Source organism: Oncorhynchus kisutch, linkage group LG29 (genome assembly GCF_002021735.2).
Source record: "Oncorhynchus kisutch isolate 150728-3 linkage group LG29, Okis_V2, whole genome shotgun sequence".
NCBI classification, from domain to species: Eukaryota; Metazoa; Chordata; class Actinopteri; order Salmoniformes; family Salmonidae; genus Oncorhynchus; species Oncorhynchus kisutch.
In genome coordinates this window covers 12,642,434-12,657,216 of record NC_034202.2, presented here as the reverse complement: position 1 = coordinate 12,657,216, position 14,783 = coordinate 12,642,434, and the positions used below count along the sequence as shown (strand labels likewise).

Here is a 14,783-nt window from a genome sequence, read left to right as displayed (position 1 = left end):
ATAAAAAAAACAGATACTTTTCAGACCCTTTCAGACCCTTTGGTATGAGACTCGAAATTGAGCTCAGGTGAATCCTGTTTCCATTTATCATCCTTGAGATGTTTCTAGAACGTGATTGGAGTCCACCTGTGGTAAATTCATTAGATTGAACATGATTTGAACATGATTTGGAAAGGCACACACGAGGTCAAACGAATTGTCCGCAAAGATCTGGGCCCAATGTTGCGTAGAAAAGCTTCTAAATTAACTCGTACGAAGAAAATGTTGAATGTTCGCAAGTACAAAAAAGTTGGTATTTATTGCTCGTACGCCTGATTTACACACACCTGTAAGTATTTTGCCTTGATAAATCAGACACGTTCTAAAACACTGTGCTAGTGCACATTAAGTCTCATTTACATAAGGAACTACCCTAAATGACCATTTATGGTCACAAACTTTCCCTTTAAAGCTGCAAGAAATAGCACTAATTTCTGTCCGCCAACATGGAGAAATCAAAGAAGACAAAGGACTTTTCGGCCCCCAGAAATATAACTTTTGATCACTGAAGTGGAAGCAAAACAAGCCATACTTTTTGTAGCACTCAGCAATTGCTTGACAAATAAGAGAAAATATATTGCTTGGGAGCAGGTTAGAGCTGTGGTAAATTATGCCTCATCTGAGTGCAGAACAGTTAATGAAATTAAAAAGAAATGGTTTGATTTGAAAAAGTAGGACCCACAAAAGGGATATAAGTGCAACAGGAGGAAGGACAGAGTGACTCTTCACTGTCTGCTCTGGACCAACGCATTGGCAACATAATTGGAGAGACCTCAGCATCTGGCTTCATTTGTGATGGTGATACTAAAGACCGTCTTCTAGACCCTAAAGGAATACAGACACACCCACCGATGGTAAGTCAAGCTTTATTTTCGCAACCATATTCAGACATGGACCACATCTAAATATTTTTCTTGACAATAAAATATATATATATATATATATATTATATCTATAACAAAATAAATGTAACAAAATTAATCTAACAAAAATAACAAAACATGAAATCTTCCCAGATGTGGGTGATTTGCCTGACCCCTCAGCCTACCCCAGGCCTACAAGAAGGGGGTCCTCTTTGGCATGCGCTTCAGCTGCGCCGCATGTTTTGACTGACGCAGTCCTGAATCAACAAGAAGAGATCAACACATCAATTATTGGACTCCAACAGCAGCTGGAGGGTGTATGCTACGGCCTGAGAGAGAGAAATCAATCATCGAAAGAACTTGTTGATTGTGTCAAACGTGAGACAAATTCTGGTGCAATGTAATTGTGTTTTCCTTGTCAATTTGATTAGGATATTTGGAAAAACCGATACCTTATTAAACCGTTGTATGATATTGACTCTTGTCCTCAGTGCCAGGGCTATGGGTGGTGGGAAATACTCCCTGTCAGGCATGGGTTCATCGGGTCTGGGTGGATCATTCAGTGGAATGCCATTTATGATGGCAATGTTGTAGAGCACACTACAAGCCTTGTAGCAAACCTGAAAAGGAATTTGCAAATTCTATTACATTCACATAATTCCATTTGAAGGAATGTCATTTAAGAGGCAAACCTTGCTAGGCTGGTATTGCAATGTATATCCTGTCCCAGACCAGCACAGCCAACGCCCTTTCAGCAGACCTATGGTGCGCTCCATTGTTGTTCTTGTGCATGCGTGGCCTTGGTTGTACCTTGCCTGTTGTTGGTTTGTGAGGGGAGTCATCAGCCATGGTTTTTAATGGGTAGCCCCGGTCTCCTGCAGTTATGAACACAACATTCAGATATTGTTTCCCAGTAGAGGTCTAACCTGGCAAATACAACCTGGCAAATAAAACATAAGTCACTTACCATTAAGCCATCTGTCCTGAACAGCTCTTTCCTGGAGGTTAAGGCCGACTGAACTGTGCTGCACAATGAATGAATCATGTGTCCCACCTGGCCCTTTTGCCACTATATTCAACAAAGCCAAATGTGACCCGATTCAGGAAACTAGGCAGATGTCGCAAGTCACGACTTCACAGGAGAGCTGTTTGAACATAAAAAATATTTGTTTTTATCAAAACACGTTTTTTGGCAGAATTGCCTTCTCGGACATGTGAACTTTGATGTGCCTTAATATCAAACTTTTATGCCATCTGTAAATATGAATAAAAGTGTTAAATTACGAGCCCAGTTGGTTTAGCCGCAGAAAAAGTGAGCAACCTTCCCACTAGCCATGATTGGGCTGGACATGCCGAGAGATGAGTTTGGATTGGTCTGCCATATAGCACGCGTCTGTCTATTGGAGCTGGTCAGTATGTCTAGGTAATCGTGTCAAATGCGGCTTTTAAAAAAAATGTATTGCGTAGTAAACCTGCATGAACAAAGCCAGCAGCTAACAACTAGCTGACGTTAGCTGGCTGGCTTGCTAGCTAACATTATGTGTATGCTCTCCACTTTCTGGAGGACCGAGTTTTGAAATCAGTGGAATTCGAGTATGATAGATAAGTAGATGGGAAAACACCAGTCTGGATTACATGTCAAACTAAGGGCAACCATGCATGGCATCAGACAGGAGACGTGTCCAACCATGATCTATAATGGTAAGATAGTCTAGCTAGCTGCATTTTCAGACATTACCCATTTCCAAATTTGACAAAGTGGTGTAATTTCAAGTGTACTGTTCTCTAGCTAACGTTAGCTGGCTGGGTCACTAGCTAAGGTTATGTGTATGATCTTATTCTTCGTATCTTGGACACATTTGCTTGACTAGTTATAGCTATAGAACCTGGTTGGTTAACTACCTACAGATTCATGTAGGGTAGTAACGTCAAGAGTTGTGATTATGGTCCATTGTTTAGTTAGCTAGCTACATGTCTTAAAGACTCCACTCTAATTTTGACATAGTATTTTCATTTCAAGTTAAAGTGTACTGTTAGCTAGCTAGCTAACAGTAGCTGGCTGGCCCGCTAACTAATTTTACATCATGTGTTGGGAATCATTGTTTACCTAGGTAGCTATCTAGCTACATTTCGTAACAAAAGACTCTCATCTTAGTGTGCCAGAGCACAGATTAACTGATTAATTTTTGAACGCTCAAAACCCCAAAATATTTCCGGTGTCAAGTAAACATAGGCAACAAAGCGTAATTCAATTGTTGAAAACTGCACAGTTACAGTCACCAGTGCTCTGGATAATGTGAAAACTGCCTAACCAGCTCTGCAAGGGCGAGTAAAATCGTCAGAGTGGGGTGTTCTCTCATTATGTGTCTGGAAGTAGCTAGCCAATGTTAGCCATTTAGCTTGGGTGCTTGTCCATTGACAGAATGGACACCTTTTCTGTTGACAAAGTTGAATTCGTTCAATGATGGTGGTGCAGTCAATTGCTCCAATGACATAGGGAAATCCAGCTATGGTATTGAAATCCCCTTTCACTCTGGCCTATTGCACAGCAGTGTATGGCAACTGCATGTATTGTGAGGTCAATGAAATAATGCCATGAAGGACTGCAGGCAATATTCGGCTCATGGTTGTGAAATGCCAGACAATCTACAATCTCCCGTTGGAATGTTCCAGTGGCCACAAATCCCAGGGTGGAGAGGACTTGGGTATGCACTGGGATGGCATTGGTGCGTCTCGTCTCCCTTTCTAATACTGGAGAGAGTTGGTTGCAGAGATACAATAAAATATGCCTTGGAAAACAAAATCTAATAAGCCAAGCGTCGCTCTCAGCAAAAAATCTGCATGCTCATTGAAAACACGCTCCCTGCGTAATGCAGCTTGTGCCAGGTCCTCCAGCAATGCAAGATTTGCCATTTTTGACAAACCACAATGCATCAGTGTTTCCTTTTATATTATTTAATTAAATTGCCTCCAACCTTACATTCCACTCTCTAATTGACTTTATTATTCAATTAGGCTTAAATGGGTTCATGTTTATGAGTTCGTTAGCACCCTAAGAAAACTATTAGTAAAATAAATACATTAATAAACTATTCATGTTTTATCTTCATAGTTTATGATGTGGTTCATTACTGTATATGTCACGTTCGTCATAACGAGGAGACCAAGGCGCAGCGTGATAAGAATACATACTTATTTTAATGAAGAATAAACACTGTACAAACTATACAAAACAACCAAACGAATGTGAAGCTGACAGGCAACTACACAACAACCCACGAAATACCCAAGGAATATGGCTACCTAAATATGGTCCCCAATCAGAGACAACGATAAACAGCTGCCTCTGATTGGGAACTAATCTAGGCCACCATAGACATATAAACACCTAGATATACAACCACCCCTAGACATACAAAAAACCCTAGGCAATACAAACACTAGACAAACCACCCTCGTCAAACCCTGACCTAACCAAAATAATAAAGAAAACAAAGATAACTAAGGTCAGGGCATGACAGTACCCCCCCCCCCCCCCACCCCAAAGGTGCGGACTCCCAGCAGCAAACCTAAACCTATATGGGAGGGTCTGGGTGGCCATCTAACCTCAGTGCTCTGGTTCTGGACGCCGCCCCCCTTCTTTACATTGAGTCCTCGTTGTAGGCCCCGGGCTGGGGACCCTCGCTGCGTGGATCATCTCCGTATGTTCTGGACTGGGGACCGTTGCTGGAGACCCGGACAGGGTACTGTCGCTGGAGACCCCAGACAGGGGACTGTCGCTGGAGACCCCGGACTGGGAACCTTCGCTGGAGACTGGCTGTGGCCCATCGTAGGAGGTTCCGGAATGTGGCCCGTTGTAGGAGGTTCCGGACTGTGGCCCGTCGTTGGAGGTTCCGGAATGTGGCCGTCGTTGAAGGGACTGTGGCCCATCGCCGGACGCTCTGGACTGGGCACTGTCGCCGGACGCTCTGGACTGGGCACTGTCGCCGGACGCTCTGGACTGGGCACTGTCGCCGGACGCTCTGGACTGGGCACTGTCGCCGGACGCTCTGGACTGGGCACTGTCGCCGGATACTCTGTACTGCCGAGGCGCACTGTAGGCCTGGTGCGTGGTGCCGGAACTGGTAGTACAGGGCTCGGGACACGCACCTCAGGGCGAGTGCGAGGAGCAGGAACAGGGCATACTGGACCCTGGAGGCGTACTGGGGGCCTGGTGCATGGTGCCGGAATTGGTGACACCGGGCTGAGGACATGCACCTCAGGGCGAGTGCAGGGAGGAGGAAAAGGGTGTACTGGACCCTGGAGGCGCACTCTAAGCCTGGTGCATGGTGTCGGCACTGGTGGTACTGGGCTGGTGACACACACCTCAGGTCGAGTGCGGGGAGGAGGACCAGGACGTACTGGAGGTCTGGAGTGTAGAGCTGACACAACCCGTCCTGGCTGGATGTTTATTTTTGCCCTACTAATGCAGGGTGCAGGCACAGGACATACTGGGCTGTGTAGACTCACCGGAGACACAGTGCGCAAAGCAGGCGCAGGATATCCTGGTCCAAGGAGGTACACTGGAGACCAGGGGCGCTGAGCCGGCACCCTCCTTCCTGGCTGGTTGCCCATTCTAGCGCCGCCAATGCAATGAGCTGTAATAGAGCACACCGGGCTAGAGTAGCGCACTGGAGACACGGTGCCTGACCAGTAACACGCTCCCCACAGAAAGCACGAGGAGTAGGCTCAGGTCTCCGACCCGACTCATGCAATCTCCTCTCGTGCCGCCCCCAAAACATCTCTTGGGGCTGCCTCTCGGGCTTCCGTGCTAGCCGTGTACCCTCATTATCGTTGCCGTTCCTCCCTTGCTATCTCCACCTGTGTCCATGGTAGGCGAGCCTCTCCTGCAAGTATTTCCTCCCACGTCCAGGATCCTTTACCGTCCAGTATTTCGTCCCATGTCCATGCTTTCTGCTGCATCAAACACTGCACCTCCTTTTCACGCTGCTTGGTCCTTTTATGGTGGGTTATTCTGTCACATTCGTCATAAAGAGGAGACCAAGGCGCAGCATGATAAGAATACATACTTCTTTTAATGAAGAATAAACACTGAACAAACTATACAAATAATAAAACGAACGTGAAGCTATGAGACACGAGTACTGACAGGCAACTACACATAGACATCAACCCACGAAATACCCAAGGAATATGGCTACCTAAATATGGTCCCCAATCAGAGACAACGATAAACAGCTGCCTCTGATTGGGAACCAATCTTGGCAACCATAGACATATAAACACTTAGATATACAACAACCCCTAGACATACAAAAACCCTAGACAATACAAAAACTACACAAACTACCCACGTCACACCCTGACCTAACCAAAATAATAAAGAAAACAAAGATAACTACGGTCAGGGTGTGACAGTATGTCAACCCTTTCTCCATTTGGTGGATGGTATTTCATTAGCAGTATGACTTTCCTACCACACGGTGCTGTGCATACGCAAGGTCATAGGTGTGCTTAAATTTACACACATTCTCAAGTATAAGTACAAATTGATAAGTCCCACACTTTGCTTAGAAATGATCGCACACATGGTTTCCGAACATTTATGTTCATACGTAACATTGATAAATGAGGGCCCTGGAGAAGGGTGCCAGCATTGAAGGTCCCCAAAAACACAGTGGCATTCATCATTCTTACATGGAAGACGTTTGGAACCACCAAGACTCTTCTTAGAGTTGGCCGCCCGGCCAAACTGAGCAATCGTGGGAGAAGGGCCCTGATCAAGAACCAGATGGTCACTCTCACAGAGCTCCTGAGTTCTTCTGGGAGATGGGAGAACCTTCCAGAAGGAAAAGCATCTCTGCAGCACTAAACCAATCAGGCCTTTATGGTAGTGGCCAGATGGAAGCCACTCCTCAGTAAAAGGCACATGACAGCCGCTTCGAGTATGCCAAAAGGCACCTAAAGGACTTTCAGACCATGAGAAACAATGGCCTGAATGCAAAGAGTCATGTCTGTAGGAAACCTGGCACTATTCCTAGAGTGAAGCATGGTGGAGGCAGCAGCATCATGATGTGGGGATGTTTTTTAGCGTGAGGGACTGGGAGACTAGTCAGGATCGAGGCAAAGATGAACGGAGCACAGAGAGTGAACGAAACAGTTCTGTAAGGTGAAAAAACAGAAAACAACTACCCACAAACACAGGTGGGAACAGGCTACCTAAGTATGGTTCTCAATCAGAGACAACGATAGACAGCTGCCTCTGATTAGGAACCATACCAGGCCAAACACAGAAATACAAAACATAGAACAAAAACATAGAATGCCCACCCCAACTCACACCCTGACCAAACCAAAAATAGAGACATAAAAAAGGAACTAAGGTCAGGACGTGACACACTGTATTGTGCCATAATAATATGTTGCATCTTAGTTTACGTAATCTGCAAATATAATCTAAGTTTATCTGTCTATCCCTACTGTAGAATAGATACTATACTGCACTCGCTTTTCAACAATAGAATGTAATGCAATGTAATGTACACTTGATGAAATACAGTTAATTCAAATCATTATCTCCTGAAAGTGCTTTAATCAGCACTGTCTAACATAAATTAGAATAGTTGTTAATTATTCATGCATTTTGGAAATTAATCAGGCTTTATAATAATTGACTCTCTGATTGCGTCCTGTATGATGTCCTGTCTGTATGTACATGTAACTGAGGAATGTCCATAAGAGGAGGCAGATGAGAATATCTGTATTAAATATAAATTGTTTAACTCCCCTTGTGAGAAAGGCTATTTTGAGATCAAGGGGGAGGAGGGGGGAGGTGGTTAGAGAGAATCAGAGAAGATGGGAGCGGAGATGGGGTAGAGAGAGCAAGACAGTAAGACAGTCACAGATGAAGAGAGAGATTGGGAGGTGGAGACAACAGAGATGGAAAAACGAGAGAGAGAAAAGAGAGAAATTGTAACATCATAAACTAGGAGATTACAGAAGAGGTAGGTTGAGAGAAGACAGTAAGGGTAGAGTTTTAAAAAAGGGAGAGAAAAATATCAACACTCAGTCAGTGTCATGAGTCGAGGGGTCGTCCTCTCGGTCTTCCAATAGTTTTATCTTTATTACCTTTGAATAACAGTTGGAAGGAAAAGTTTCTGAACCCTTTGGAATTACCTGGATTTCTGCATAAATTGGTCATCAAATTTGATCTGATCTTCATCTAAGTCACAACAATAGACAAACAGTGTGCTTAAACTAATAACACACAAATGATTGTTTTTCTCTTGTCTGTATTGAATACATCATTTAAATTGGTTGGAAAAATCAAGTGAACCCATGGACAAATGACTTCACCAAAAGCTAATGGAGTCAGGAGTGTGGAGTTCAGTCAATGAGATGAGATTGGAGATGTTGGTTAGAGCTGCCTTGCCCTATAAAAACACTCACAAAATTTGAGTTTGCTATTTACAAGAAGCATTGCCCGATGTGAACCATGCCTCGAACAAATACATCTCAGAAGACCTAAGATTGTGAATTGTTGAATTGCATAAAGCTGGAAAGGGTTACAATAGTATCTCTAAAAGCCTTGATGTTCATCAGTTCACGGTAAGAACCGTTGTCTATCAATGGAGAAAGGTCAGCACTATTGCTACTCTCCATGGGAGTGGCCATCCTGCAAAGATGACTGCAAGAGCACAGCGTAGAATGCTCAATGAGGTTAAGAAGAATCCTAGTGTCAGCTAAAGACTGGAACATGCTAACATCGCTGTTGATGAGTTTACTATACGTAAAACAATGAACAAGAATGGTGTTCATGGGAGGACACCACGAAAGAAGCCACAGCTGTCCAAAATAAACATTGCAAATGTGCACTGGATGTTCCACAGCGCTACTGGCAAAATATTCTGGGGACAGATGAAACTACAGTGGGGTTGTTTGGAAGGAACACACAACACTATGTGTGGAGAAAAAAAAGGCACAGCACACACCCACACAAAACCGTACCCCAACTGTAAAGTTGGTGGAGGGAGCTTCATAGTTTGGGCATCATGGTTTATCATAGACGGAAAAATGAATTCCCAAGTTCATCAAGACATTTTTCAGGAGAATGTTAGGCTATCTGTCCGCCAATTGAAGTTCAACAGGACCACGACCCAAAACACAGAAGTAAATCAACAACAGAATGGCTTCAACAGAGGAAAATACGAGTCCTGACCTCAACCTGATTGAGATGCTGTGGCAGGACCTCAAGAGACCAGTTCACACAAGACATCCCAAAAATATTGCTGTTCTGAAACAGTTTTATAAAGAGGAATGGTCAAAAATTCCTTCTGACCATTGTGCAGGTCTGATCCCACTACTACAGAACACGTTTGGTTGAGGTTATTGCTGCCAAAGGAGGGTCAACCAGTTATTAAATCCAAGGGTTCACATGCTTTTTCCAACCTACACCGTGAATGTTTAAAAATAATAATAATAATATAGACAAGAAAAAACAATTTGTGTGTTATTAGTTTAAGCACACCGTTTGTCTATTGTTGTGACTTAGATGAAGATCAGATCAGATTTTATGACCAATTTATGCTGAAATCCAGGTATTTCCAAAGAACTCCCTCTTCTGGGCATGGTTTCCCAAAAAGTATCTTAAAGCTAAGTTCATCATTATAAACTTCATAGGAGCATTGTTAAATCTCCAAGCTGTTTCCCAAAACCATTGTTGCACTTTAAAAAGCTGATTTATTTAACTGCCAACTGCCTCAGACCACTCATCGAACAACGTGTTGTTAGATGTGTTTTTTCCCCTCCGCGTCAGTTTATACCCCAAAGGTCTCCGCCAAACATAGAATCAAGATGTTTGTCTGTCTCTGACCGACAATTACAACAAAGTTCACTACAAATACAAAGTGCCAATGTCTTTGCAATTGTTGGTACAACAAGCAAAGGATAAAAATATGCATCATATGAATACCTTTTAATGCAGTTTAGGTTTAGAGCCTACCTACAGTATAGGCTGCATAGGCCTGTACAGTATTTTTAAATGATATTGAAATTAATTTCATATTTGTTCAATGTAGCTTTATTTGAAAACTGTCACATTTTTTGCCGTAATATAAACCCAGCAAAAAATAAACGTCCTCTCACTTTCAACTGCGTTTATTTTCAGCAAACTTAACGTGTGTAAATATTTGTATGAACATAACAAGATTCAACAACTGAGACATAAACTGAACAAGTTCCACAGACATGTGACTAACAGAAATGGAAAAATATATGTCAGTGAAGAAAGGGGGGGGGGTCAAAATCAAAAGTAACAGTATCTGGTGTGGCCACCAGCTGCATTAAGTACTGCAGTGCATTTCCTCCTCATGGACTGCACCAGTTTTGCCAGTTCTTGCTGTGAGATGTTACCCCACTCTTCCACCAAGGCACCTGCAAGTTCCCGGACATCCTCTGATCCAACAGGTCACAGACATGCTCATGGGATTGAGATCCGGGCTCTTCGCTGGCCATGGCAGACATTCCTGTCTTGCAGGAAATCACACACAGAACGAGCAGTATGGCTGGTGGCATTGTCATGCTGGAGGGTCATGTCAGGATGAGCCGGCAGGAAGGGTACCACATGAAGGAGGAGGATGTCTTGCCTGCAATGACAACAAGCTCAGTCCGATGATGCTGTGACACATCGCCCCAGACCATGACGGACCTCCACCTCCAAATCGATTCTGCTCCAGAGTACAGGCCTCAGTGTAATGCTCATTCCTTCGACGGTATACGCAAATCCGACCATCGCCTCTGGTGAGACAAAACCACGACTCTTCAGTGAAGAGCACTTTTTGCCAGTCCTGTCTGGTCCAGAGACGTTGTTGCCGGTGATGTCTGGTGAGGACCTGCCTTACAACAGGTCTACAAACTCTCAGTCCAGCCTCTCTCAGCCTATTGCGGACAGTTTGAGCACTGATGGAGGGATTGTGCGTTCCTGGTGTAACTCGGGCAGTTGTTGTTGCCATCCTGTACCTGTCCCTCAGGTGTGATGTTCGGATGTACCCATCCTGTGCAGGTGTTGTTACACGTGGTCTGCCACTACGAGGACGATCAGCTGTTCGTCCTGTCTCCCCTCCCTGTAGCGCTGTCTTAGGCGTCTCACAGTATGGAAATAGCTATTTATTTCCCTGGCCACATCTGCAGTCCTCATGCCTCCATGCAGCATGTTCAAGGCACGTTCACGCAGATGAGCAGGGACCCTGGGTCACCAAAAGACCCTGGGTCTTTTGGTGGTTTTCAGAGTCAGATGAAAGGCCTCTTTAGTGTTTTAAGTTTTCATAACTGTGACCTTAATTGCCTACCATCTGTCAGCTGTTTGTGTCTTAATGACTGTTCCACAGGTGCATGTTCATTAATTGTACAAGCATGGGAGACAGTGTTTAAACCCTTTACAATGAAGATCTGTGAAGTTATTTGGATATTTACTAATTATCTTTGAAAGACAGGGTCCTGAAAAGGGGACGTTTCTTTTTTTGCTGAGTTTATAAACTGGAGTATTGAAACATCTCATATCATGCATGTCATTGATACCACATAATGTTATGAATCTGTCTAGTGCATATTCCTTTACTACTCCCACCTAACAGCTATATTCCCTTTCACCTCTCTCTACTGTACCTCCCCTCTTCCTCTCTCTCTCTCTCTTCATGCCCCTTCCAAGCTTGCACTGCAAAGTGTAGAATAGGGCATCTAAACCACAAGAACCCATCTATGGACCCTGCATCCCCCCCAATCCACATGCATCTCTGAATATTTCATTACAGCATATGCTGCCATAAAAAACATAAATATTTGATGTGCTCTCTGTCTCTCTCTCCTTCTCTCTGATAGAGTATTTTGTATTCCCTGCGACACCGGCAGTGCTCTTTTCGTGTCCTTACAGTCATCGCATTTGTGTCGTTCTGTTTGTGTAACAGGCCCTGACGCTGGTGCAGCAAACACCTTAATCGAACAAGTCGTAACATTGTAGTAGGTGATGGAAGGATCATTTTTGCGTGTGTGTGCTTGTGTGCACGTGTAGGTTCATTCATGTGAGTGTTAGCAGGTGGCTAATTACCCAGACTGGCTGTGTTTTCTCTGTGTTTAATTGAAAGGATTGTTGGCTCTGCGGTGTGTCATAATTCTGTGTCGGCTCATTTTAACTACACCCTAAGTGCATTGATTAATTGCATCAGGAATTAGAGGCAAGGGATGGAAAAATAAAATGCATTTGCATAATAAAGGGTACCAACAGGAGAAATCCATTAGATTAGCAGGGATGAATAAAAGAGAGGTAGATGGGAGAGTAGAGTCTGAGTCAACAGGAAAAATAATTGAAACAATGTCACAGAAATGTCACATCATTTGATTCCCTATGTGGGTAAGGATGCGGCTTTGACGTTGAACATGAATGGAAATATAATTAGTATTCATCTTCTGAATAGCCCATATGTTCCGGTGTCTTGACGAAATAAAAATCAAAATCTCTTCAATCCACAAACTGCTTGTTACATTTCAGACATTACCAGATTAATTAAGTAATAATCCAGGTTAAAACTGGATTAACCAAACCTCATCCCTGGGAGATTCCAGAAACTGCCAACACCCTATATGCATAGAGAGACACAGTCATATTCACATTGATCCATATGTAGTGGTGGTATGTTGCCCCATACACTACCAGTCAAATGTTTTAGAACACCTACTCATTCAAGAGTTTTTCTTTATTTTTTACTATTTTCTACATTGTATAATAATAGTGAAGACATCAAAACCATGAAATAACACATATGGAATCATGTAGTAAGCAAAAAGGTGTTGAACAAATCAAAAAAATGTTTTTTACTTGAGATCCTTCAAATAGCCACACTTTGCCTTGATAACAGCTTTGCACACTCTTGGAATTATCTCAACCAGCTTCACCTGGAATGCTTTTACAAAAGTCTTGAAGGAGTTCCCACATATGCTGAGCACTTGTTGGCTGCTTTTCCTTCATTCTGCGGTCAGACTCATCCCAAACCATCTTAATTTGGTAGAGGTTGGGTTATTGTGGAGGTCAGGTTATCTGATGCAGCACTCCATCACTCTCCTTATTGTTAAAATAGCCCTCACACAGCGTGGAGGTGTGTTGGGTTATTGTCCTGTTGAAAAACAAATGATAGTCCCACTAAGCCCAAACCAGAAGGCTTGCGTATCGCTGCAGAACGTGGTGGTAGGCATGCTGGTTAAGTGTGCTTTGAATTCTAAATAAAATCACAGACAGTGTCACCAGCAAAGCACCCCCACACCATAACACCTCTTTCTCCATGCGTTACAGTGGGAAATACACATGCAGAGATCCCACACTGCGGTTGGAACCAAACATCTCAAAATTGGACTCCAGATCAGAGGACAAATTTCCACCAGTCTAATGTGCATTGCTCGTGTTTCTTGACCCAAGCAAGTCTCTTCTTCTTATTGGTGTCCTTTAGTAGTGGTTTCTTTGCACGATTCGTTCATGATGGCCTGATTCACGCAGTCTCCTCCGAACAGTTGATGTTGAGATGTGTCTTTTACTTGAACTCTATGAAGCATTTATTTGGGCTGCAATTCCTGAGGCTGGTGACTAATGAATGTCTCTTCTTGTCTCTTCTGTCTCTTCTTGTCTTGAACAGAACCCGGAACCATTCTTCATCAAGCCAGAAGAGGCGCTGAGGAAGGACCAAAGATCTACACCTATGCCCGGAGCAAGCAGGCCACTGGGGAGTACCATAACTGACCTCATGGTCTTGGCATCCAGGTACGATTGCTGGCTCCTCAGGTTGTCCTTCCTCCCCTCTGCAGATCCAACACTAGTCCCAGCACCAATCCAGATCCCATTTGTGAGCACCAGAACCCCAGACGAGACGTGGAGGTAGGCCCAGATCTTAACCAGGAGAGAGCAGGCTAAAGGGGAGTCCTACCACTGGGTCTGGGGCTTCCTTGTGTGCCGGATTGCTCCTCATGTTGTCCTTACTCCCCTCTACAGACCCAGATCCCAACCCAGCACCTTCAGAAGCCCCAGATCCCTGTTCCTGGTTCCTGTTTGCCCCGGTCCGCAGCACCAGACCTAACACCAACCCCTGGCGTTCAGTCCTGGTCCCAGCACGACTTCCAGTCCCGGCCCCAAAATAAATACTAACCCAGGTTTTCCTGGTCCCAGCCACAACACCAGCACAAACTCTGGACACCACATCTACCAACCACAACTGTCACCTCTTTTCAACAACTTTCAGCCCAGACGCCGACCCTCCCCAACACAAAGACACAGACACATTGTGGACTGACTAACAGATTTTTTCCTGATTCCTTTTTAATCGATTGATTGATTTTGTTTTCTGGCTTTTCTTTGATTGGATGACCATTTTGTTTACCTTATTTGAATCGATTGCCTATCGTTTTAATTGTTTCTTATTTAGATTTTTCTAAAAGATGGATTTAATTTCAACTTGAATATTTTAAAACTGTATGAGTAAAAAATGTAATAAATAAATTGACCTTTTACTAATTTACTGTAATCTAAAAACCTTTTCCTGGAATGAGGGCTGTTCTATATAAACTGGGCATCAGTTGGGTTCTTTAACACATCATGGTAATATGGTGGTCTTGATGAAGCGTTGGCACAGGGGAAAAAGGCTGACATTTCCAACAGAGGATATGTAGTGGGATCCATAATTATTGCCACCTTTTGATAAAGCAAAAAAGTCTATATAAAATAAATAATACAAAGAATTGTGAGGATGAGTCTTTCTCTGAAAAGTTTTGAGATTGGAGAACACATTCCTCCTTACGGAACTTTCCAGCTCCTTGATATCCTTTGTCTGCAGATGCACCAACTTA

General features: G+C 43.6%; 1 long non-coding RNA gene across 1 annotated transcript; it reads left to right on the top strand.

Moving 5' to 3' along the window:
* Positions 1-493: 493 nt before the first annotated feature.
* LOC116358320 (uncharacterized) lies at positions 494-1,376 on the top strand. The gene is made up of 2 exons (XR_004206211.1): positions 494-893; positions 1,056-1,376. It is a non-coding gene; the product is annotated as an uncharacterized LOC116358320 (long non-coding RNA).
* Positions 1,377-14,783: the final 13,407 nt, after the last annotated feature.